This window comes from Cryptotermes secundus, unplaced genomic scaffold (genome assembly GCF_002891405.2).
Source record: "Cryptotermes secundus unplaced genomic scaffold, Csec_1.0 scaffold22, whole genome shotgun sequence".
Classification (NCBI taxonomy): Eukaryota; Metazoa; Arthropoda; class Insecta; order Blattodea; family Kalotermitidae; genus Cryptotermes; species Cryptotermes secundus.
The window spans coordinates 5,348,068-5,372,598 of NW_019742961.1; the positions used below are offsets into that span (position 1 = coordinate 5,348,068).

Here is a 24,531-nt window from a genome sequence, read left to right on the forward strand (position 1 = left end):
GTTCGGCTTATTCATCGACCCTGAAGATGGAGGCAAAATATTTTTCCTAAACATTAGTTGGCTTTGAATATAACGGCGTTATATTCCAGAACATAGTATTCTTCACGACCAACAAACCTGTCAAACAACCAGCCAACCATCTAACCAGCTTATTAACTAAACAATTCCATTGATCATATTTCCTCTTGTGAAGCTGATATTTGCCTACCCAGTTAAGGAAATTCGAAGTTTTTTACTGTGTTTGTGAGAGAGCCTAAAAGTTAAGGTAACATTTAAAGAAACATTTTCTTTGCTAGAAATTAGAACTTGTAACTGAAGTGGTTCTCAGAAACGTGCTTCATTTGTCATTCAGAGACAATCAGATACGATCTGGAGTGTTAACTGTTGCAACGGAAATCCCAGGCAGTGGGCAGAAGCTAGTCGAGATCTGGTGAAAGAGCAGGAAGATAGAGTATACAGTAAGTGGTTGTTGACTAAAGAAGACAAATCTAGTAGTTAGGATCCTAATCCTTTCTACCGCTCCGACGATGGCCTTCTCCTTCTCCTGTCAACAAATCTGTTCTCTGCTGTAAAGAAGATAAAGTTTTGTATCCTGCAGCGGCGCTGTGTCCGGATAACGAACCCACAACTCTGTTTATTGTTTCACTCGAATTTCCTTGCGTCCCGATTCCTCGGGACGAAATACACATCGCTTTACGGGAGAAGGTTCTACTGGTAATATTATAGAATTTAGATGGTGAATAATTCTACATTATACTTAGCTCAACAGTTTTCTTTTACTCTCTCTGTATGCATTTTAATTTTAGTGAAACTCGGTTGAAGATCAATGCTTTACGTATGTAAAATGTACCCCTATAACCATATAGAAAGATACTTACCCCATAGAGATTAATTTTTCTTCAGGCTACTTAATGACAAGACTTAAGGCTTGACGACAGGAGAATGTGGTTCGAGTCCTGGCGAGAAGAAAACTTTTTATTCATCTCCGTGTTCAGAATTGTACCTGGGGCTTTTTCTTCTCGGTTAAGGCAGTCAGGACATGAAGCACAGCATTCACCTCTATCTAGAGCTGAGGTATAGAATGAATGTATCCATAATTTCCGCTTCCCAGTGTGTTTTCACTATGTTAGACATGTTTAATTACGTATAGTCTATTTTTGTGCTTCGTCCGAATATTTTACAACCACTACTGAAACTGGTTATAGTTTTGTTGTCAAGTGAACGTCGATAGAAAAAATCCGAAACTCAAAGACTGCAATAAATTAGGGTGATGTGCAAAGTCTAAAGTAGTAGGTGTAAGTAACCTCACACTATCGGCTAAAGCTTTAAATTATTTTTGCGCTTACTTAGGAACATATATAATCATTTTGAACTCGAAAGTACGTAAAGTTTAATTCTATCGTGTCTGTACGTTCTGATGTAATATTTACATTTTTATATTCCAAAATATGTGTGAGTAAAAATGAAAACATCTAAGAAAAATAACTACAATTTTTACTTTATATTTTATGACTTAATAATAGAATTTATTACTACATTTTTCATTGTGAAATTTGAACTGAGTAATACATTTTATTTTTGTTTATTCATTTACGTATTTATTTACCTGCTCATAAACCACTTGATGAAGATTCATAAGGCCAAAATATTTAATGGTCGAACGAAATAATATCATTTATTAAATCATTTATATTTTTATTGATTTTAATACATTACATTAAAATTCAATTTACTTTATTGTTGTGTAGACGGATCCAGTTCCTCGAATTAAATTTAATTAGATTAGAATTGATGTTACTAACCAGATAGATTTTAAATTTAAATTAATTTGTATTTCCAGTTGTTACATTAAATATCCCAGCTAACCCGAACACTCAGCGGCGTAAAGCTAAAGAGAACAGGCAATAAAAAAGAAAACACAGTGAAATTTAGAAACAAATGACAACTCGAAATGGAACCTGATATAAAACATTTGTAATTACAGCTTATTTCTAAGCCCTTAATTTTAAATCAGACTTTATGTGGTTCATTACTCACTGAATGATAAAAGCTTGTATCGTTTCAGCTGAACTTATTCTAGCTGCTTTTGACGGGGACACGTGCTTCAGATGCTCAGATGGTTTGTTATAACAGACACGTTTCCTCCACATCAGTGTAAGTCTGGTGTTGCTCGCATCTCCCAATACCTATCATACAGCAGCATAGCCCATCATCCTCTTTTGCTTTTCCGTGGCCCATATTTTACTAAGCATCTCTGCCTGGGGCACCGCGGTTATCCTATACTGTAGCGTGCGACAACCACTGCATTTTAAACAAGCAGGCTGTGTCAGCATATGGCTGGGGAACCAGAAAAGAAATGTAGCCGTTCTATTTCTGAATTTCTGTGCTGCCACAATAGTAATTTTTTGTCACAACTTGGGAATATTACTCAGGATTCTGGCGAAGTTACAGTTTTATTGAATTACGATTATATACTGGCATTTATACGTATATTATCACGTGTTTCAATGACTAAGACGCGGGTTTGGATTGGTGAATAGGTTTATTGGATCTTCACTAGTCGTAACTACAATTAGTTCTTACACACTCAAGATTACTGTAAATATAGCAAATGTAACGTCACACACTAAATCCTCTAATTCTTCTTCTAGCCACAATGCTCTTCCCTTGAAACTTCGGAACTCAAGTGAAGTCATATATCATTCCCTTTTTCTCATATCCTCTCGGCACGGACCATGCACAGAAAACACAGTTCTATTGTAGCGTAGCGCAGACCACACAGAAAGCAAGTCACGTGATAGCTATCTCGTCAGTCCATTCACACACTGATTTTGGCCTAGCAACGAGCTATAACCATTCGTCCTATTGTTGCTTGACCTTAAGAGAGAAGGCGTTTATCGCGCCGTTGCATAATTATACATGTCACAACATTATTTGATGAGATGGGGTATTATATTATTACTGTGGAGACTATTGAAGGTACTCGTAGTTAGACGAAGCAGGGAAGGAATCTGTAACCCTCTCAAGCTTTATATTCATCTCAGTAATAAAGAGTACGGTAAAGTTGTTCCTGTGCTTAACTAAACTCGTAATTAAACACTACGCCATGAAGAAGCATGGGGGAGTGAATTTATAGAGCCACATTTTCTTGAACCTCGACACTAGCTGGAGGTGAGTGGCCAGCTTCACGCCTCTGCCGCTTTACTACCGGGGAAATAGCCCTCGGTACCCATTGGATAGGAGGTTCGGAGGGGCCCCAGAGCTGGTCTGGACGACGTGGAGAAGGGAAAATTCTTGACCCTCAGTTATAATAGTACAAAAACATTCGCTATTTCTCACAAAACACACTGTTGTACTCTACAAAGAGAAATCGGATAATTTCCCGTAGAGAATTAATCTGTTTTTTCTGAGAATTGTAAGAATTTCATAAACACTTCCTATGCCAAAATTCATAGATTAAAATGTTTCAGAAGGTACGAACTCTGCTTTACTAGGTTAGTATAAGGAAGACAAATACCGTATTTCTTCGATCAAAAGACGCCCTCGAATTTAAGACGCACCCCAATTTCTCAACAAGGAAAGAAACGTGTAAAATGTTTGTCTTGTATTCGAAGTAATATGATGATATCATTGAATTATCATGTTAGGGTAAGAATACCCTTCCGAGCATACCTATCTAATTACCGCTCTGCTCAACACATGGAAACGAGAGTCCACTCGTAAATTTGGCAACACTGTGTTTCTGACCGCCTCTCTGGTCTAGTGGCCAGCATTCTTGGCTACAGATCCAGAGGTCCGGGTTCGATTCCGGCACTACCAAATTTTTTCTGAGAAATTATGCGTCTGGAACGGGGTGACAGCCTCGTGATGTTAATCGAGGAGCTATTTCAAGGATATAGAGGTTCCGGTCTAGAAAACCGAAATTAACGGCCTTGGGGATTCGTTGCGCTGACCACGCGACACCCTCTATCCGTAAAAGTTGGCACTATACTTCGCCGTCAAGCGGCGGTCGCTCGGTCGGTATAGTTCGCTTGCGGACTAATATCACGGAGATATTTGTGTTTCAGTGCTTTACTATTTTGCCGAATCAGGATGAGGATAATATATTCACATAAATCTTCAAAACAGCGTATCTTAGTATTAATGTTCATCAAGATGAAATAAATTTGACGTAAAATGGAGTAAAGATCGGTGAAGCAGCTTTGCAAATAAGTCTGCTTCACAAGATGAGTTTGCTGTTGTGTAGATTTCGGACATGTACCTATAGGTGGCAACACTGGATATCGAACAGAAGGTGCCTTACGCTCCGCTGTTTTCAATCTCGTTATTTAATTGTAATTTAACTCGTAAGTGATTCATGGTACACTCAAGGCAACACAGCAGAGACAGAGAAGCAGACACAAGTGGCAAAGCATAAAGTACATACATTTAACGAATAAAATATCATGTAGAGGAAAAAGAGAGATGAAGCTGGAGCTATAGAAACACATTTTTTATAGTTTGATATAGAGTCAATATGTTATTGTCCGTCTATCGATGACAAAGCTCGTTTTTATACAAAAAGCGATTAGGCATGCTGAAATTACCTTAAATTAAAATGTTCTATCGTTGCTAACAGTGGAACGCGGCAGCATAGTTAGTTGAGATACTATGCTACAAGCCGGAATGTCTAGGGTTCAATTTCCAAAGATGTCACTGAACTTTTCAGTATACCTAATACTTCCAGCCGCACTATGGCCCTGGGGTCGACTCAGCCTCTAACAGAAAAGAGTACCAGGAATCGTTCTGGGAGGTTAAGGGCTACTGGCGTGTATGGCTGACAATCTCAATTCCATTTCTGAGTCCATTGTCTAGAAAATGTGAGAACCTCGACTTCTCACAACCTATGGGCCTCTATGGCCTGACCTTTTATTGTTGCTAGCATGAGATGTTAGTAAAGTGAAGTTCAATTTAAGTGGAGTCGTGTGTTTTAAGACGTCTCCAAAGCATTGCTGATTGAGAAGAAGCAGCCATATGCTTGACGTATGCAAAGAGTGAAACTGCAATATGAACATTGCTGCTGCTGTATTGGTCTCGTTAAAAATGAGGAGTTCTTTAATCAGTATATTCACAAATGGAAATGGATTCGATATGTGTAAAAATTGAAGGGAAAATGTGAAATATATATGTAATATCACGTGTATTAATAACTATAGACTTGGTTTGGATTGATGAATAGATTTATTGTTCACTTATATGTCGTGACTACAAATAACTGTTAACGTTATTCCTGATTTCCAAATTACAAATCACTCCACACTAAGCCTTATCAATATACTTTCACTAGTCTTCAATTCGTAACCGCTTTCCACAATGGTCATTCCTCTGGTGTTCTCACGGGTCGTTTCCTGGTAACGAATCAAAGCAAGGGAGTTTATTCAGCCTTAGTTGCTCGCTGATTAACAATCCGCAGCTTATCACTCAAATGCACTGCACTCACTCATTAAACAGAACACTGTCGGTCCAGTAATATAGCCTAGGAGCGGATCCACAGAAAACACCGCCTGCAACACCTCTCCTATTATTGTGTAACGTCAACGTGCACGTCTTATCCTGCGGGCGCTACATAGCAACGGATATTGGGAATTGAGATTTCTTTCCCCTTTAATTCCTTCTCTTACGATCCATGACTGCATAGCGTTTGCTCTACTAGTCGTTGCGTGTTCTCTGAAATATTTTGCTGTTTACCTTCCTTCTTAAAGGAAGGTAAAGTTATTTCTGTTCTTAATTACTTAAGAAGTACTCCATGAAAAATTATGAGGGCGTGAATGTATAGATTTCCGTGTTCTTAATCTCCTTTAAAATGGTTCCTTTTCTCGCTTCACTATCTTATCTCACTCGAAGCTCCGTAATTTATGTAGTTAAGTAATTGTCGTAAGATGAGCAGAATGAATTCAACAGTGTTATTTTTGTGAGAACTCTGTGCCATGGCCTCACTGCTAATTCTACTCTCGTAGTATTAGAATACGCCAGTTACGGTAGTCCAGCGGTCTAAGGCATGTACTGTCTTCGCTCGCTTGGAAACCGGGATCATGGGTTCGAATCCCACTTAGGACATGGATGTTTAGTTTGTGTGTGTGCGTTTTTCTGTGTTAGTGTACAAGTAGAGGCCTTGCGACGAGCTTATCACACGCCCAAGGAGTCCTACCGAATGTGTAAGATCTAGAAAAACCGAAGTGAATGGAGAAGTTCGTGGAGGTAGACCTAGGCCCACTGGGGCTGTAGTGCCAAAAAGAAAGTATTAGAATACTTTAGCATGTGGAAAAATTCTTATGTCACTTTATTTCTACTTTAGAGATGGGGATATAACAATAATCTTACTTAACATATATATTTGTTTGTTTGTAAAATATCATTTTGTATTTATTGTTTGTTTATAAGTACTTACTAATTTGCTCATTTATTAATTAGTTTATATGTGTGTTATTCTAAATAACTGAGGGGTCGGGATAGCTCAGTCGGTATAGCTACTGGCTACAGGCTGGATGGTCGACGGGTCGAATTGCGAGTCCCGATAGTGTCAAGAACGACTATTGTGGTCCATCCAGCCTCCTATCAAATGGGTACCGGGGTTAAAGCGGCAGGGGGCGTGAAGCTGACCACTCATCTCCAAATAGTGCCTAGGTCAAGAAATTGTGGATCTATGCATACACACTCTCATGCGCCTTCATGGCGTAGTGCTTAATTAGTTAGGCAGAGGAACAACTTTACCTTTCATTCTAAATAATTATTTGAAGTTTTCGTTCTCGGATTTTTCTGTGTAACCTACGGTGTTCATCGTGAACATGAACTCAAAAATTTGGCGAATGTGTTCTCTTCTAAGATTCCGTTCATTTTGCTTTGTCTTCAACGTGTGTAATTAACTAAGAAAGGCACTTTTTTAATTACATACTTTTCGGATTTTTTCTCTAGGATCTCTGCTTTATGTTGGAATATGCACACCTGAATATATTGTATGAGCCTTTATAAAACAGACAAATAAATGAATATTTGATTTAATTAATTTTTAAAATGTACGAGACCCACATGAATTTCTTTCTACAAAGTGTAATTCAGGATATTATATTTAAGCATCCTGTTGCACTCTATACGATAAATGATACAAATTCCGTCCCAAGTGCAAACAATATATATTATATGTCTTTGATCTTGTTCTTTCTACACTACATGTTTCGGCNCATGCATTCTGTACCCAGACTCACTCTTCACCCTGTCAGATATTTGAAAGACAGAGGAGGAATACAACGATTATGAGGCTTAAGAGAGAAAGCTCCCGGATAGTGAGATGTTTCAAATCTGAAGTCCTTGTTTCTATCTCTGCCTACTCTTTGCAATACGTCACTTTCTACTAGTTTGTTCTCAGAAAAGTTCTTCACTAGTCTTCAGTAATCGTTGCCTAGTAGCGAGTTCCAGCGGCGGATCTCTCCTTTACTCTGAGTTCTCGAACTATCCCCGTGTCTACTAGCTTCGAACGGCAACGGTTCACAAAGACTGAACGGCAGGAGACCTCTAACTCACTCACCCATCAACCAACTTGCTCCAATTCGTTCAGCTCAGCCGAACTTCACTATCTGACTGAACCGAACACGATCGGTCGCGTGATATAGTCTCGGAGCTAAGCACACAGAAAACACCACTTCGAACATTACTTCTAATGTTGCGCGCGGGCCGCTGCCTAGCAACGGTTGTTGTCTCGTCGTTTGTTTCGCGGTCGTTGCTTAGCAATATTTGCAGCAATATTTATTTAGCGTAATGTTCTTATATAATTAAGAGTGTACATGAAACTACACATTTTAGCTCTGAAGATGGAGGAAGAATATTCTTCTGAAGCGTCGGTATCCACGTACATCACTGATCGATGTCACAGTCCAAGTGACGAATACGTTAAGAGTCACCGCCTTGAGCATGAGGCTATTCTCTCCTTGTGTAATTTGCACACATTGGTCATAAATATTTCATTACGATCGTTTGGAGAGTAAAGTAGATATATTTGCTATTAAGGTTCAGTATTCAGTTATTCAGTATTAGAAGGGGTGGGTTTTCCCATGCACCCCCTTTAATTTCTACTGCTCGCTATCTCCCCTTTCTGCCAGCGAGGTCGGCCCTCTTCTGGCAGTGGTACCCGATAACTTCCCCATCTACCGGAGACATTGGAAATTACTTGGGCGGGAAACTTTTTGCCTAATTTTGCTCACCGCCTCCTAGAGACATGAGGATCTTTTACGTGCCGTAAATCTACGAGACGGGACCCACGGCTTAAAGTCCCTCCCGGAGGACCTGTTCCCTGAATTTTTCCTCCCTTAAAAATTCCACGACCTCCGCCGGGTTTGAACCGGCGTACCTTGAGTCATGAGGTGGGAACATTACCCCTAGACTACGGAGGCCGCTGCTACTAAGGTTACTTAATGCCTGTGGTATTTTGACGAAGAAGTTGGGATGGTCGTATGTAACGTACATGACTAAAAACGGGAGTTTCTTACAAATCCTTTGTCTCAAACCCTCGAAGATAAGGATTACTTTGGAGACCTAAACGTCGTAAAATAAAGCATACTGTCTTCTGGGATATAACGCTGTGTAGTCCATTGAAGTAAACCGACGTTTCAGAATATCATATCGCCTCCATCTTCAGAGTCGAATAAGTCAGGCACAGTACCTGGGTGAAAGCAGGTGACACCGTCGGTTGACTTTCAACGGAGTACATGTCATTATATGCCAGAAGACAGACTCCTCACAACCACGGTTATAAGAACCTCAAATCCTAATCGATAAAATACATTATAAAGAAATATATTTTGAAAATATGTCCTGAATTCATCTGGGAATGAACGTGTCCCTGAACTTTGTCAATCATCTCATTATTATGAACGAGAAAGAAGTTTCGGAAGCCGGTTCTCTTTCCGTCCACAGGTAAAAGGATGAGGTGGCATTTACTCAGCTAGTGACAGTAGTTGGTTTTGCGAATGTGTCAAGTGATTGTGACTAGCTCTACCTAACGGACCAAATAGAGCAGATGCCTCCCTAATCTTTCACTTGAGGACGGAAACAGATCCATTTTCCCAAACTTTTTTTCCGTCAAAATATTGAGACAATGGCCGACATCCAGAAAATCGTTAATCCCATGTGCTACTACATATAACATCATCAGAATTGTTAACGAGTGACTGGATGCAATTGCCGAAAACTTACGGACACGATAATGACCCTTCGGGTTATATAAATGGCAAACAGCTCCCACAAGTTGAGCTAGTGGAGAATTTTCAAGAATGACTGTGTTCAATGAAGTAGGTTATGAAATGTTAGACTGTAACTGTACAAAGATTCTCTATTTCGTGATATAAAAAGTGTTGAATGAAACATGTAATATAATTGTATTTTTAGTCATTAACGCCATCCACTTCATATATTTTAAACCTTGTTTGTAGTTTTGTTCATTTTTCATATTTCTTTATCGCGATAGCTTCCTACAGAGTCCTTATTCATTCACTGTTGGAGGAGGTGGGTTTCCCCATGCACTTAGACCAGTTATTGGTCCATTGTGCATCCCCCTTTAATTTCTACTGTCTCCATACCTTACCGGTACTGGTGCTCGTTATCAGCCCCTTTCTGCCAGCGAGTTCGGCCCTCTACTGGCAGTGGTATCTGATAATTAGTCCCTTTCTGTAGCGAGGTCGATCCTCTACTGGCAGTGGTATCTGATAATTAGTCCCTTTCTGTAGCGAGGTCAGTCCTCATCTGGCAGTGGTACCTAATACTTTCCCCATCTACCGGAGGCATTGCAAACGTGCCGTAAATCTACGACACAGGACCCACGGCTTAAAGTCCCTCCCGGCGGACTTGTTCCCTGAATTTTTTCCGCCCTTAAAAATTCCACGACCTACGGAGGGTTTGAACCAGCGTACCTTGAGTCATGAGGTGGGAACGTTACTCCTAGACTACTGAGGGTGCTTACAGAGTCCTTAAGAACCAATCATAGTAATGCGGCGTGCCGCCTAAAAGTCGGAATATCGTGAGCCAGAGTGGGCTTCCATTGATAGACAGCAGCTTGACAAAATACGTTTCCGAGACAGCGCGTACAGAGATGTCCATTGCTAGACAACGGCTCAGTAGCTATGTTTCCCGTACAACAAGGAACAATGAATACCTGTTTGCTGTTAAATTATCCATTTTATTAATTACGACTTTTAGAAATTTTGATCTTGATAGTAAGTGAAATATTCTCTCGAATGACGCCAGTAGTCGACGAGGTAAGAGTAATTGTAGATTCTGATAACTGAGAAGAATATTTGCTGCCGGCGAGACCCCTAGGTGCCTATGAAAAAAGATACTTGTTATAGTGGTCTATCTCTGTGACGGATTCATGCGTCAAAACGTATCTCTTTTTTACTATTGTTCTCACCGCCATGCAGTAACCCTGACGGATGCAGGCACAGTGCGCTCTAGTGGCTCAATGCAGACATCTAGAAATATTGCCGTAGCCTCAGACTCTTTCCGGCAGCCGTAGCAAGAATAGTCAGATCAAATTAGCCGAGTCATACATCAGGTATACTAACGCTTTAAAAGCCGTTTAAAATCTTTCCTCACGAACAGGAAACGATCATTTTTAGGAAATACGCAAATAAAGTATAAATGTAGACTCTGATTACCTTAAGATTTACCCTAAAAGTAAAAAGAGGTAAAGATATCCCTGTGTTTAATTAATTAAGCACCAAGCCATGAAGATATATGAGGACTGGAGGCATAGCCCCATCACGGCAGTAGATGGAGATGACTGGTCAGCTTCACGCTACCGCCGCTCTACCGCGGGTGAAAAGGCCCCCAGCCCCCACTGGATAGGAGGCTAGGTGTGCCCCAGGGCAGGTCCGGTTGCAGCGAAATACAATAAATATCTTGCCCCTGCTGGGAACCGAACGCACGTCATCCAGTCCATAGAAGAGTGACGTTAGCACTGGAAAGATACTAGGTATAGAAACTATGAAAATCACACATTCTGCTTTTCTGGCTTAAGATTTAAAGTTGTAAGTGGGCGGATACTGACGTTTTCAGAGCAATATATTGTTCCCATTTTGCAGGTAAAGTTAACCAAGTTAGGAAAGACGCTGATTGTGCTGAAGAAGGAGCAGAAATGAGCCAAGGAGGGTAGGGTTGGTCAGTCAGAACCATGGACGTAGAAAAGTTGTTGGGGACCGGGGGATCAGTGGGAACCGTGCATTCCGAAATGGCCAGCTGCTTACTATGACAATATGTAGGTTCGTTCTATCTTTATTGGAGTTGTGTGCGTCTTGGGTTGTTTCAAACTGGAGGCGTTCTTTTCACTTTTAAAGAAAGCCTGGACATCATACCACTGAAAAGTTTTCTACCGTATTCTTATCGATAGGTTCTTGTGGCCTTGAGCTGACCTCTGTCTTCGCCTTTCAGAGTTTGGAGACTTCGTAGATAAAAGGTGTTCCTCTATTTCTGCGTCCACAGAGTACAGATTCCCTTATCAAGATGCTGCGTGAATGTGAGTAAACTCGTGTTAAATTGTGGTCCAAAAATGTGGCGCCTGCTCAGAAAACAAACCCCTCTCGTCGAAGGGGGCATCCAATTTTCAAAGGAAGACTTATCGTGGTGAAGGGGTTTGAATATGCCAAGGACCCTGAGAGCTATACCAGCGGTAGTGTAGCTACTGGCAGGGCCTCCCTTGCTGGACAGGTCAAAGGGTAGGCATCAGACGAAGAGAGACACCAAAAACCAAAAACTGATGGCGGAAGCAGCGTCATCAGCAGCGACTTGAAGCACAGAGCAAATGATGCTCTTTCCAAAAACAGAAGATCGCATTAAGTGGAGGAACTGTTTTGGAAGAGACTGTGGACCTGTCGTCTGACAGATTACTGATGAATGAATGAATGAATGGAGCCATCAGCTCATTGTAAACTTTGTTACGAGGTATATATATATATATGAAGACAAGATAAATCTGCTGAAAAATAGAGAAGGCTTGCGTCCTGCTTATATGACCATAAGTAACACAATAAAATGGATTTTACGTCTGGAATGTAATTATGTTACACAATTAAGACAAAAATATGATAAGAAATTTAGCATAATATAAGAATGTCAGTGATCTGTATGGCAGAGTTCACAGACAATCACAAACGATTCATGTGAAAGCATTCACGTAATTGGCTTTGTAAATCTTTTAGGGTTACAACGAGGAATATGGTAGTGGAGACAGAAGGCAAATCTGAACACTTGCAGAAAAAAACACGAACACGTCACATAAAACACCATAGGCAGGTTTATGGCTCGATAACCCAGTTTATTAGTGGAGCATTAATGGTGTAATCTCGCTGGATTCGGCTTTTAAAATATTGCCTCGTGCATTCATAAATACCCATAAGCGGGCACAGTGAGTGTGGGTGGTTGGTCATGTGACATGTACGGACGAGGCAACTTTATCAGTCACAAGTAATAATATCTGACACAATACGTTTGTCAGTTTCTCTCGGTCGTTAAATAAAACCTGAAAATTTAAAATGTTGCTGTGATCAGTACTGTGGCATCGGACAACGTATTGTTATTTTACGACTTGAGCTGTGTTGGTCAGAGTTCCTCACTACAAATCCAGAGGTCCCGGGTTCGATTTCCGGCGCTACCAGATTTTTCTGAGAAGTAGTAGGTCTGGAACGGGGTCCACTCAGCCTCGAGAGGATAATTGAGGAGCTATTTAAAGGAAATAACAGCTCCGGTGTAGAAAACCGAGATTAACGGCCGTTGAGAACCGTTGGCCTGACCACGTGACACCCTCTACCTGCTAAAGTTGGCACAAGCGGCAGTCGCTTAGTTGGTATAGTTCGCGGGCGGACTACAGGTCACGGAGTATGTTTAGTAAAGTTTTATAAGCAGACTCCTTTATCAGAAACCGTTAATTCCTCAGCCAGTCAATAAAGTCCTCTCCCCCATTTATGGAAACTAAATGTTAATATTCGCATTAAAATAAGAATGATAATAGGCCTTTTCTTGCGACAGTTACACACCCTGACGCCGAAAGCTGTAAACAGCCTATCAGGGGGGACAGCAGTAATTGCGAACCGGGCAGGCAGTGTTGCAAATTACAGTGTTGCCAGGGTTTGTTTTTATTGCTACGTGATTGCATGGTTTATAATTATGGATTCGGGGCCTCATTAGAATGAACCATTCAGTAAAAGTAGTCCCTTAATCCCTGGATTAAATATAAACAGTTTTACGGGCAATGTTCCTAAACATGCTATTATATGTGCAAAGGCTTTCTGCGACGGTGTAGCTACTGAGTGGAACAAAAACTTATCCAAAGGCAGAGTTTCTCTTCCACGAATAAAATGATTTCACATTCAAGCGTTTGTTACAACTCAGCTGTTTTTATTCATCTCCAGATTAGCGGTTTTATTTTTATTAGTGGTCCCTGATTACATGAGCTTCATACGTGAGCTGCATAACGTATCGTTCTGCAGCATCTCATGAGAACTGAATTGTGTATCTCAGCGTACACTAAGCGTGGGAAAGGCTATTCTAAAGCATACTATTTATATCTTTGCGATTAGTAAGTGTTGTAAAAAGTCGACAGCTGATATTATTTTCCATAATACATGAATCTTCAAAATGCCTCTTAATTCATTGGTCCATTCATTCCATCCGTACATTTTAAAACAAATTACGAAACTCGTTATGATAAGATGAAGGTCAATTCAACTCTTTAAAGTAGCAAAATATGGACCGCACAGCTCTCACGTAAAGGCGCAACAGTAAAGTTAAAATATAGGAAGACCTAATTTATTTTGGGAGCACGCGGTAACGTAGTTCCATTCCAGATGAGGTCATTCGTTTTCTTCAATTGACCTAATCCTTCCAGCCACACTATGACCATGGTGTCGACTCAGCCTCTAACAGAAATGAGTACCAGGAATGTTCCTGAGGGTAAACGTCGACGGGTGCGTAAGGCAGACAACTTCACTCTCATCTGTGAGCCGCTTGTCTAGAGAAAATGTGGAAGTCTCGACGTCTCAAAACCATATAGACCTCCACGGCCTGTTGCAGAGATAGCTTTACCCTTACCTTTTTATTTGTTATTTCATTATTTGTTCAATGTCGGGCGTGAGGCTAACAACTCCTCACCTCACTTTGTTACGAAAATGAACACAAAACCTCAGACCTGGACGGATTCCTTGGATAAACGACCTAAGCTGAAGAAAATGGATATGAGACTTGGCACTTGGAATTTTCGAAGTTTGTATAGGGCAGGTTCCCTCAGGGCCGTGGCAGAAGAAATCTTAAAATGTAAGTTAGATTTAGCAGGAGTACAGGGGGTCAGATGGGACGGAGGTGGCATCGCACCAGCAGGAGAATATACATTTTTCTATGGAAAGGGGAACGAAAATCATGAATTAGGTACAGGTTTTTTCGTACATAAGAGAATCGTATCAGAAGTTAAGAGGGTAGAGTTTGTTAGTGATAGGATATCATATACGAATATAATACTGTCGCGTATCGCGNAAAAGGTCGCTTCTGTGGTATCATTGTTATGAATCTTCACGCCCCAAAAGAAGATAAAATTGATGACATAAAGGATAGATTCTATGAAGAACTAGAACATGTATTTGATAAGTTCCCGAACTACCCTCAGATAATATTGCTAGGAGATTTCAATGCCAAAATAAACAGGGAACGCATTTTCAAACCAACGATTGGGAATAAGAGTTTGCATGAAATTAGTAATGATAATGGGGTTAGAGTAGTAAACTTTGCCACATCGAAAAATCTTGCTGTCAAAAGTACAAGGTTCCCGCATCGTAACAGCCATAAATTTACTAGGACATCTCTTGATGGGAAGATACACAATTAGATTTACCATATTTTGATAGATAGGAGCCGGCACTCAAGTATACTTGATGTCCGATCATTCACGGCAGCAGATTGTGATACTGACCACTACCCGGTGGTGGCAAAGGTTAGGGAAAGACTGGCAGGGAGCAAACAAACAACACACAGAGTTCATATGGAGAGGTTCAATATTAAGAAATTAAATGAGGTAGACGGTAAAGAGCAGTATCGTGTTGAAATCTCAAATAGGATTGCGGCTTTGGAAAACTTGGAAACTGAGGTGGATGTTAATAAAGCTTGAGAAACTATTAGAGAGAATATAAAAATGTCTGCCAAAGAGAGTCTAGGTCATTATGACACGAAGAAGCATAAGCCATGGATTGATGAAGCATGCTTAAAATTATTAGATCAAAGAAAGTAGGCCGAAGTGCAGTGGTTACAGGACCCAAGCGAGTTAAATGGGGATAATCTGAACAATATAAGATGTGAAACCAGCAGGCATTTCAGGAACAAAAAGAGGGAATATCTGAAAGACAAAATTTATGAGCTTGCAATGAACAGTAAGAAGAAGAACATTAGAGACATGTATAGAGGAATAAATTACTTTAAGAGGGTTTACCAGCCTAGTAGTAACTTAGCGAAGGATGAGAATGGTAATCTGCTTGCAGATTCCCACAACATTTTGAATAGGTGGAGGAACTACTACTCTCAGTTATTGAATGTACATAAGGTCAGTGATGTTAGGCAGACAGAAATCCATATAGCTGAGCTGTTTGTACCTGATCCTAGCCCTTTTGAATTTGAAAGTGCTATTGCAAAATTTAAACGGTATAAATCGCCAGGTAGTGATCAAATTCCAGCAGAACTTATTAGCCTCCTCCTACTAAATCACCACTTAAATCTTTAAATATTCGTTATCCACATGGTATCGAGATATGAGATGCATAAGCAATGTAGATTATATTTTTTTTCTTTTGGCGCTACAGCCCCAATTTTGGTCTTGGCCTACCTCCATGAAACTCTCCGTTTCACATCGGTTTACTAAATCTTAGACATTCGGTAGGACTCCTTGAGCTGGTGATCAAACACAAACACAGAAAAACGCACATAAACACACAAACACAGAAAAACGCACATACACACACAAACACCAAACATCCATGCCTAGAGTGGGATTCGAACACACGGTCCCTGCTTCCGAGTGAGCGAAGACAGTGCATGACTTAGATAGCTCGGCTACCGTTACCGGCTATAGAATATAATAAAATATATAGTTTATATCTCGTCACAATTTCAATGATGAACCCTTTTATCGAGAAGATGGGCTAACTTTAATCTGAACTTCAGGTCATTTATGGTGTTATGTCGGATCAATAGGAAGTAAATAGAAAATTCAACGAATATGTTGCATGGGGTGGGGATGTGAGGAATGCTTAGACAATTTTAGTCTGGGATTCTGAATGGAAGAATCTCCTTTTGAGATTTATACATGAAAAGGAATAAGATATTAAAGTGGATATCAAGGAAACATGATATGGCCGAATGCGCTTGATTAAATTGGTTTAGGAGCGAGCTCCTGTGCACAAGATAATGAGCATACAAATGTTATTAGTCTGGGAATTTAATGAGCAACTTTTAGCTTCTCAAGAAGTCCGTCGCAAGACCTCTACCTGCACACAGGATAGTATACACACGGAATAAAACACACAGACATCCATGCGTAAGTGGGTTTCGAACACACGATCCTTATTTTTGAAGAAAAATTTATGCTTTAGGCTGCAAGGACACTGTGATCGGCTTTTATATAAACTAAACTCTGCAAATCATAAATTCTATTATTTTCACGTCTGGAAAGCAACATATAATATAATTTAAAAATTATTAACACCGTCCATTGTGATTGATAAATTCTGTGTCTTTTTAATCTTTTACCCTTTACATGTTTCGGTCAAAGCGACGATCTTCAGGACATGATCAATGCATGCGGAAACTACTATCACATGTCATAGGCCATTATCAATACATAGAGAAACTGTGTCATAGATATAAAATTCTGTCACGTGTTGGGTATGTGACGCGACAAATAACTTCACGTCGTTTTGGATCAAGCGAATTTATTCCACTCGCTCTCACAATTACACAATTCAAAGTTTCACAATTACTGCCATCTGCAGTATCTCGACACGAACCGGGTAGAAAATAACTCTTCCATTTTTATTTTATACTCTTTCTGCCGTGGAAACATGTTTGTTTGCGGAGCAGTTACTTAGCAACGGCTGCTTAGTTCGCAGTCGTTGCCTAGCTACAGGCTTACATGCCTCAATAATTTTCAGTACAAAATGTGTACACACACACACACACACACACACACACACACACACACATATATTTTAATCAGCCTATCATCTCATTAGTTCTATACTTCACTTCTTATCATCCTCCATGTCGTGAATGAAAAACAGCCGTAATACTTGATAAATAGGAGGCCAGGAAAAAACTTTAATTTCAAGAAATCACTCCTAATTTATGTTACCCGAAGGTCCATTACCGAGTTTGCATAAATGTGCTTCTGGGCCCTATGCTGAGAATGGAGACCACAGAATTACACTCCATTTCTTGACTTATTTTAACACTTGAGGTGGAACGTTCCAGTAAGGATATAGAAGGGGTAAGGGTCTTTTTTCTACTCCACAGAGTTCAGACCGGTTCTGGAGCCCCAGCAGCGTCCTGTGTAATAAATATAGGCGGTTCTTTCCACGTGGTAAAAGCGACCGGAGCTTGAAGCTGACCACTGACCTCCATTTAGTGCCGAGATCCAGAATGATGGAGATATACCTTCACTCCTCCATACATCTCTTTGGCGTAGTGCTTAGTTGCTTATTTAATTAAGCACAAGGATAGATTTAACTTTTGCCTTACTTAATTTCTTAATATTATTCTTCTCGGGTTTTTTTTTCGGCCGTAAGAACCCTTAGTACATATAGCTGACGTTTGTACATCCCTGATATATATCGAAGACGATGGCGAAGCACTGATGTGTAAAGCCAGATAGGTCGAGTGTCTACAAGGCCCACAGATTTCTTGCTTACTATTCGATCCCACCCATCATATAGGTTCAATGTTGGCAGTCCAATATTAACAAAGTACCCATTCCCTCGAAACGGATTCATCATTATTTCTTGCTTATACAAGGGTGAATGAGTTCACTGAATAGTTTAAAACAGGAAATCTATGGGTCTGTGGAAGGTAGCTGTGCCGTCTGAACTACATAGCAGGGTGTAGGATCCTCCATTCTGGAGACGTTAAGAATGTCTCGGTTCCTCAGTATCGCCATGCGTCTGATACAAAAATGTTTAGCTGCGAATATTTGAAAATAGGTTAACATATGATACATCTTAAATATTTACTTTAAAAATTTAATTATTAATGTAGCTTGCATGTAAACGTATATCAATTAGGCTAACTAATTATATGAACACAAGAAACTTAATGAGAATGTTGTACAGTAAGTCCAGTCAGTATAGCAACAGGATGCGGACTGGACAGTTGAGGAACCGGGGTTCGATTTCTGGAAGGAATAAAATATTTTTCACTTATCCACAGCGTCCAGACCGGATGTGGAGCCCGCCCAGCCTTGGGAAAAGCAGCCAGGACGTCTAGTGCCGAGGTTAACAATACGCCGAGCTATATTTCCACCCTTATCTGCGTTTTCGTTGTGAGGTGATTAATAACTTTATATTTTACCCTACTGTATTATTTGAATGCGCGTCACAGTAACCGCGGTGTATAAGGCATGAACTGTCTTCGCTCGCTCGCACGCTGCTATCGTGGGTTCGAATCCCACACAAGGCATGGATATTTGGTGTGTGTATATGTTCATTCTGTGTTTGTGTTGTCCTGTGTCTGGGTAGCGGCTTTGCGACAGGCTGATCACTCATCCAAGGACTCCTACCGTTTGTGAAAAATGATTACGGAACAAAATAAGAGGCCTGGGCCCTGAATGGGCTGGAAGAGCCATTGGAAAAATATATATTCTGAATATGTTAAATCTATTATAATGTCAAGTGGTTGAAGAGTTTTCGGATTTCCACTGCAATAATTTGCAGCAGAATCTGAGGGCAATGTGCAGTGAGCACCCCTAATATATTAAATTTGGGCAACTTAGAGCCGCAGGTACTTGGTACATTATTCGGAGAAATGAAGTATTTATAGTATTCATACATAAAATATAAAGCACACTGCACCTCGACATAATGAAAATTTATAACAAAAGACATAAACCAATAAGCAAATAACATGCGATTCCAGATTTCTTGACTAACACCAATATTACCTGAGATTCTCTCGGTCTGTGTATGTTTAAAGGGAATGGAATTCAGGTCAAGCATGTAAAGTAGAATTATTAGCGAAAATACGGATATGCACACGTATTCGCGCATATCAAAAGGGCAGGTCTGTCAAGCTGGAGTTTTGGCCTTTATACTGCAAGAATTTTGGCGATTTTGGCTAAAATTTAGATGTTTTCCGCCTCCGCTTCTGAGTTACACTGCATGCAAAGCGTATTCATTAATTGTATAGAACTCCTGCCTACCTTTACTTTCTTGAATTAGTGCAGTGAAATTCATCATCATCATTATCATACTTTGTTAATGCCAGAGTCATGACTATTTTAATCAATGAAATAAAATATATTAAGCTTGGGAGCCATGATAGCCCAGTCAGAACAGAGACGGGCTACTGGTTGGACGACCAGGGTTCGAACCCCGGCAGAGACAAGGGTTTTCTCTTCTCAACAGCGTTCAGCCCGGCTCTGGGACCCTCTTAACCTCTTACCAATTGTGTACCGGGGGCTAGGACAAGAGGTCGAGGCGTGAAGCGACCACTGGTCTCCATCTCGTGTCACATTCAAGAATGATGGAGCTATGCTTAATTAAGCCCAGAGACAGCTTCACCTCTTCAGAGGTGTGACATAAATACAGGTAGAGAAATATGTATGTATGCGAGACTAGGCATTATGGTCTCTTGAACTGTGGTGTTGTATAGTTTGATAAAATAAACAGCAATATTTCGGAAGAATTTCTTTGCATCCATCTTCATGTATAAGTGTAATATTTGCAGAAATCTGGGATAGAGAAAGATATATAGGCAGCCTCGACTGCTGTTTTCTAAGCCCTACACTGATACCCCCATTTTCCAGCGCGGATTACTCTACCCTAGTAATGGAGGCAACAGGTTCTCTCGAAACATTGGTACACATCTACCTAGTTATAAGGCGTCACATTACAGAAACCCGGAGATGAATGCGCTAATATGTAGAGATAGGTGTTTCGCAGAACTGTCTCTGATTTCAACTCCAGGTAGAAATAGAGAACATCTACTTAGTTCGGGCCTTTAAGTAAACATGTTCCTTATCGTTTTGGGGGGTCCTTTAATTAATCATGTCCCTGAGACCGCGCCATAGCTCAAGCGGTTAGTCGCTGGCTTCCCACGGTGGCGGCCCGGGTTCGATCCCGGGTTTGGTCAAGTGGGATTTGTGGTGGACAAAGTGGCCGGTATTCTCCGAGTACTTCGGTTCCACCTGTCAATCTTCAATCCAACAATTGCTCCACACTCACCCTCACCTATCCAGTTCACCTCCTCACGGACCACTTCTTTCGGATATATTTTCATATTATCTTCTGAAGTTGTCTTTTTATTTCAAGCTTTCCGATTAAAATGCATATGGGCCTTTATTTCTCATCTCTTTTTCGCCACTGCTCTTTGCTCTTTGAATCTCATTCTGCTCATTTTTACCCTAGTCGAAATATAATTTTGCTATCAGTTCCATTTATGAAACTCCTGAACATGAAATTCTCTGAAGCCTCTTGTTACTCGTACTTTCTGCGTCGCAAGTCCAAATATTCTCATCTGTCGCTTCCCAGACGCTCTGCATGTAGGTCTCCATTCGTCTCTTAGGGCTAAATATCAAATTTTACACTCATGTAGGACCTAAGCTAAAATTACAGCTCAGGGTGTAATATTAAAACACCTTGAGCTGTAATTTTAGCTTAGTTCCTTTTTAGACTCGGGGCAGATTTAGTAAAACGATTATCTACAACTGCCTTAGTTACCCTCTTCTTTAAAGTACGGCCTCAATAGCAGATGAGTTTAACGACATGAGACTACGTTGACAAGTCTGGGATGGGGATTATTGTCCCATAGCGCATACAGCAGTGGTTCTCAACCTCTTTTAGACCGCAGCCCGGTAATTTTTTTATTTATAAAACTAGGGCCCGGTAGCGTGCCGCGGTCCAGCGGTTGAGAAACACTGGCATACAATTTCTTTTAGCAGCTGGGGGGGGGGAAGAATATTTATGCCTCATGTCAAGTTTTAGACAAGATGGCCACCATTCGTATGTTGAAGTATTACGTGTAATTATGTAATTATACGAAATTTTTATATAAACGTAGAAATATCTCCCACAGTTTGTTGAATAAATTCCTAGAATGGAGTTTAATCTAAATTTGATACAAAGCTTTTTGTAGCTGATTTACAAGTACAATCAACGTCTCATATTATTTATTTTATGTACTGCTGTACCAGATACAATTAGCTTCGTGTACTCTGAGATATATTCGGGATGAACTATTTTTAATATTATAGATATTACGAAAAGAATTTTTGATGAAGTAATATTTTTTATCCTAATTTTGTCATTCAACGAAACGATGGTCTTGACTGCTCTTCATGTTTTATGCCATTATTTTTTATTAAACTTCATACTACAGCACAGAATTCACTAAAGTATGTTTATAGACAGTGCCGTTGATTCAATTGTGCAGCAAAAAGGGTAGACACATCGAAAGAAAAAGGAAATACACGCCTTTCTATGTATTATAAACTGCCCCGAAAAGACGAGAATCCTAGTTCTAAATTGCGAAGTTATCACCAAAATATCACTTAAACCCTCTAATTATGCACTTATGATTAATTGCTGCTCTAACTTCGCCCCGCAGTACTAACACCTTTCTTTTATGCTAGGAGAATGTTTCGCTTTGACGCCATGTTCTCCCTCGTACACATAACGCAGCACAGGCAGCTTAATCACGAATACTGCACTGACACAGTGAGCTGTTGTCTTACCCTACTGACAGATAACAAAGAGAACAGACACAGGCCTACTCAGTTTAAATATTGAAATACATCATTTGCAATCTTTTATGTGATTTTCAGAATGGAGGCCATAGGCTTCTTTAATTAACACCATGGTAATACGACCCACAGGCTGACACCTCTGATACTGAGTCCTATCATTACACATGATCCTGAACCAGTTCCATGCACCTTTAATCCTGAAAAACCATCTCGCTAAGACCCAGCTTAATATTATTATTATATATGCCATTAATCTTCCATGTGGCCGCTCCTGGAAATAATTATCCACCAGCATACTGTGATATATACAGAATGTCAGGATGAAAGGTATCCAAAATAAAATCATTATATCTCAGAAAGAATTTATTGTACACATTAATGGGTTACACCATTACAAATGGAAATTATCAACATTCTTTGTTGCATACATAACTTTCTCATTAAATTTAAACGTGGGCTCCCTTTGTGGCACAATAAATATCCAGACGATCCAGCATGTTTGGTGTTACCATAGCCACAGCGTCCCTTATGCGGGCTTTCAGGTGTTAAAGGTCGTTGATCTTAACCTGATAGAAAATATTCTTCACATAACCCCACAAGAAAAAATCCACTGGAGTTAAATCTGGCGACCTAGGAGGCCAAGCGATTGGCCCAACTCTGCCAATTCATATCCCAGCCATCTCTCTGTCCAGGCGATTCCTAACATGGTGGCAGAAATGTGGCGGCGCATGCGCGTAAGCCTGGTATGAAAAAGAGAACATTCATAGTGTTCCTTTCCGATGACATAAACCGGATACGTGCATGACAATCAGTTTCCGATATATATATATATATATATATATATTATTTTGGATACCTTTCATGCTGACACTCTTTTGTCTCCATTCTCTCGTTGCTATCTACATGCCCAGCCTACATGGACATTCTAGTTGTCACTGTCCAGGCAGCTGAAAATTACGTGCACAAATCGCGAACTTTGTCGTTATGGAACTTCTTAGAGTGCCCCGCTCTCTTCATAGGTCAGGATATTTTCCCGCGAGACGTGTTGTAGGAAATTTTCTGAAAAAAAAAGTAAAGTTGTCTCTGTGTTTAACTAGTTAAGCATTACGCCACGAAGGCGTATGTAGGAGTGGAAGTACGAGTATAGATCAACATTTTCTTGACCTCGGCACTAGCTGGAGGTTAGTGGTCAGCTTCACGCACCGGCCAAGTTATCACCAGGGAAAGAACTCCCGGTACCCATTGAAAAGGAGTCTGGGCGGATCCCAGATGTGGAAAAGAGAAAATTCTTGACCCTACCGGGACTTGGAACTCCGACCATTTGGTCGTCCAGCCCGTATGCGGTCGCTATACCGTGTACGCTATCCCGGATTCTTAAATTTCTTTTTCTTTAGTGCTAGTGGGGTGGGACTAAGTCCCTTTTACTGCGGCCACTTCTAGCCTATTGTACTAGCTCCAGATGGTAGGTGAGGGTGGTTGTGAAGCAATTGGTGGAATGAAGATTGGCAGGGGAAACCGAAGTACTAGGAGCAAACCTGCACTAACGCCACTTTGTTCACCAAAAATCCCACTTGACCAGTTCCGGAATCGAACCCGGACCGCCGCGGTGGGAAGCCAGCGACTAACCGCTTGAGCTATGGCGCGGCCACCATGTTGACACCTGCGTTGCGGACAAGTAGACTGTAGGAACTGGTTCGTTGTATTTGTCCAGTGGCAGCCAGTGGGAATGTAGACCGAAATACAGAAATGGTTCCGTACTAGTATCACGATATATACAGTTTCCTGAAAATGATGTATAACGCATGTAAATCCTGAATTTTTGGGGCTTTCCCGTCGTCCAGTGTTCTAAAGGGTCAGATAATAGTTTGTTTCTGTCCTCGGATGAAAGGGTTGGAGACCCCCTACTCTTCTTTATTGGTAGTGGGGTGGGACTAAGTCCCTTGTACTGCGGCCAATTCTGGCAATTGTACCAGCCCCAGATGATAGGTGAGGGTGATTGTGGAGCAATTGGTGGAATGAAGATTGGCAGGGGAGACCGAAGTACTCGGAGAAAACCTGCCCTAGCGCCACTTTGTCCACCACAAATCCCACTTGACCAAACACGGGATCGAACCCGAGCCGCCGCGGTGGAAAGCCACCGACTAACCGCTTGAGCTACGGTGCGGCCCTAGACCCCTACTTTGTTGGGTTCATTAGAAAGACCTAACCTCAGTTACTTTACTGGACGGAGGTTAGCTTATACTATAGAGACTAACAGAGTTGGCGCCTGCCACCCCGTCTTCTGAGGACGGAGATAGAATCAGTATCCGAGACGTTGTTTTCTGTAGAATACCGACAATAGGCATAGTCTTAAAGCCTATTAATCCCGAGAAATGTCTCGTGTTTGTCTCGAGGTATCGATAAAATTACGGATATCTCAGGGTTAACAAGTCCTAAATATTTAACATTTTGGATATCGGCTGTTTATTCTTATTTCACATGAAGTTATATTTGATCGGCTGCAAAATAAGACATGACAGAGA

General features: G+C 40.7%; 1 protein-coding gene across 3 annotated transcripts in view; it reads left to right on the forward strand.

The window, feature by feature from the left end:
* LOC111873411 overlaps positions 1-24,531 on the forward strand; it is a 650,279-nt gene that overhangs the window by 254,839 nt on the left and 370,909 nt on the right. Inside the window, exon 1 of one of the 3 annotated variants that reach the window (XM_023868099.2) lies at positions 18,536-18,594. The exons of the other annotated variants lie outside the window; for them this stretch is intronic. The gene's annotated coding sequence lies outside the window, so the exon portion shown is untranslated. Of the gene's footprint in view, positions 1-18,535; positions 18,595-24,531 lie in introns of those variants that run through there. 3 annotated transcript variants of the gene reach the window in all.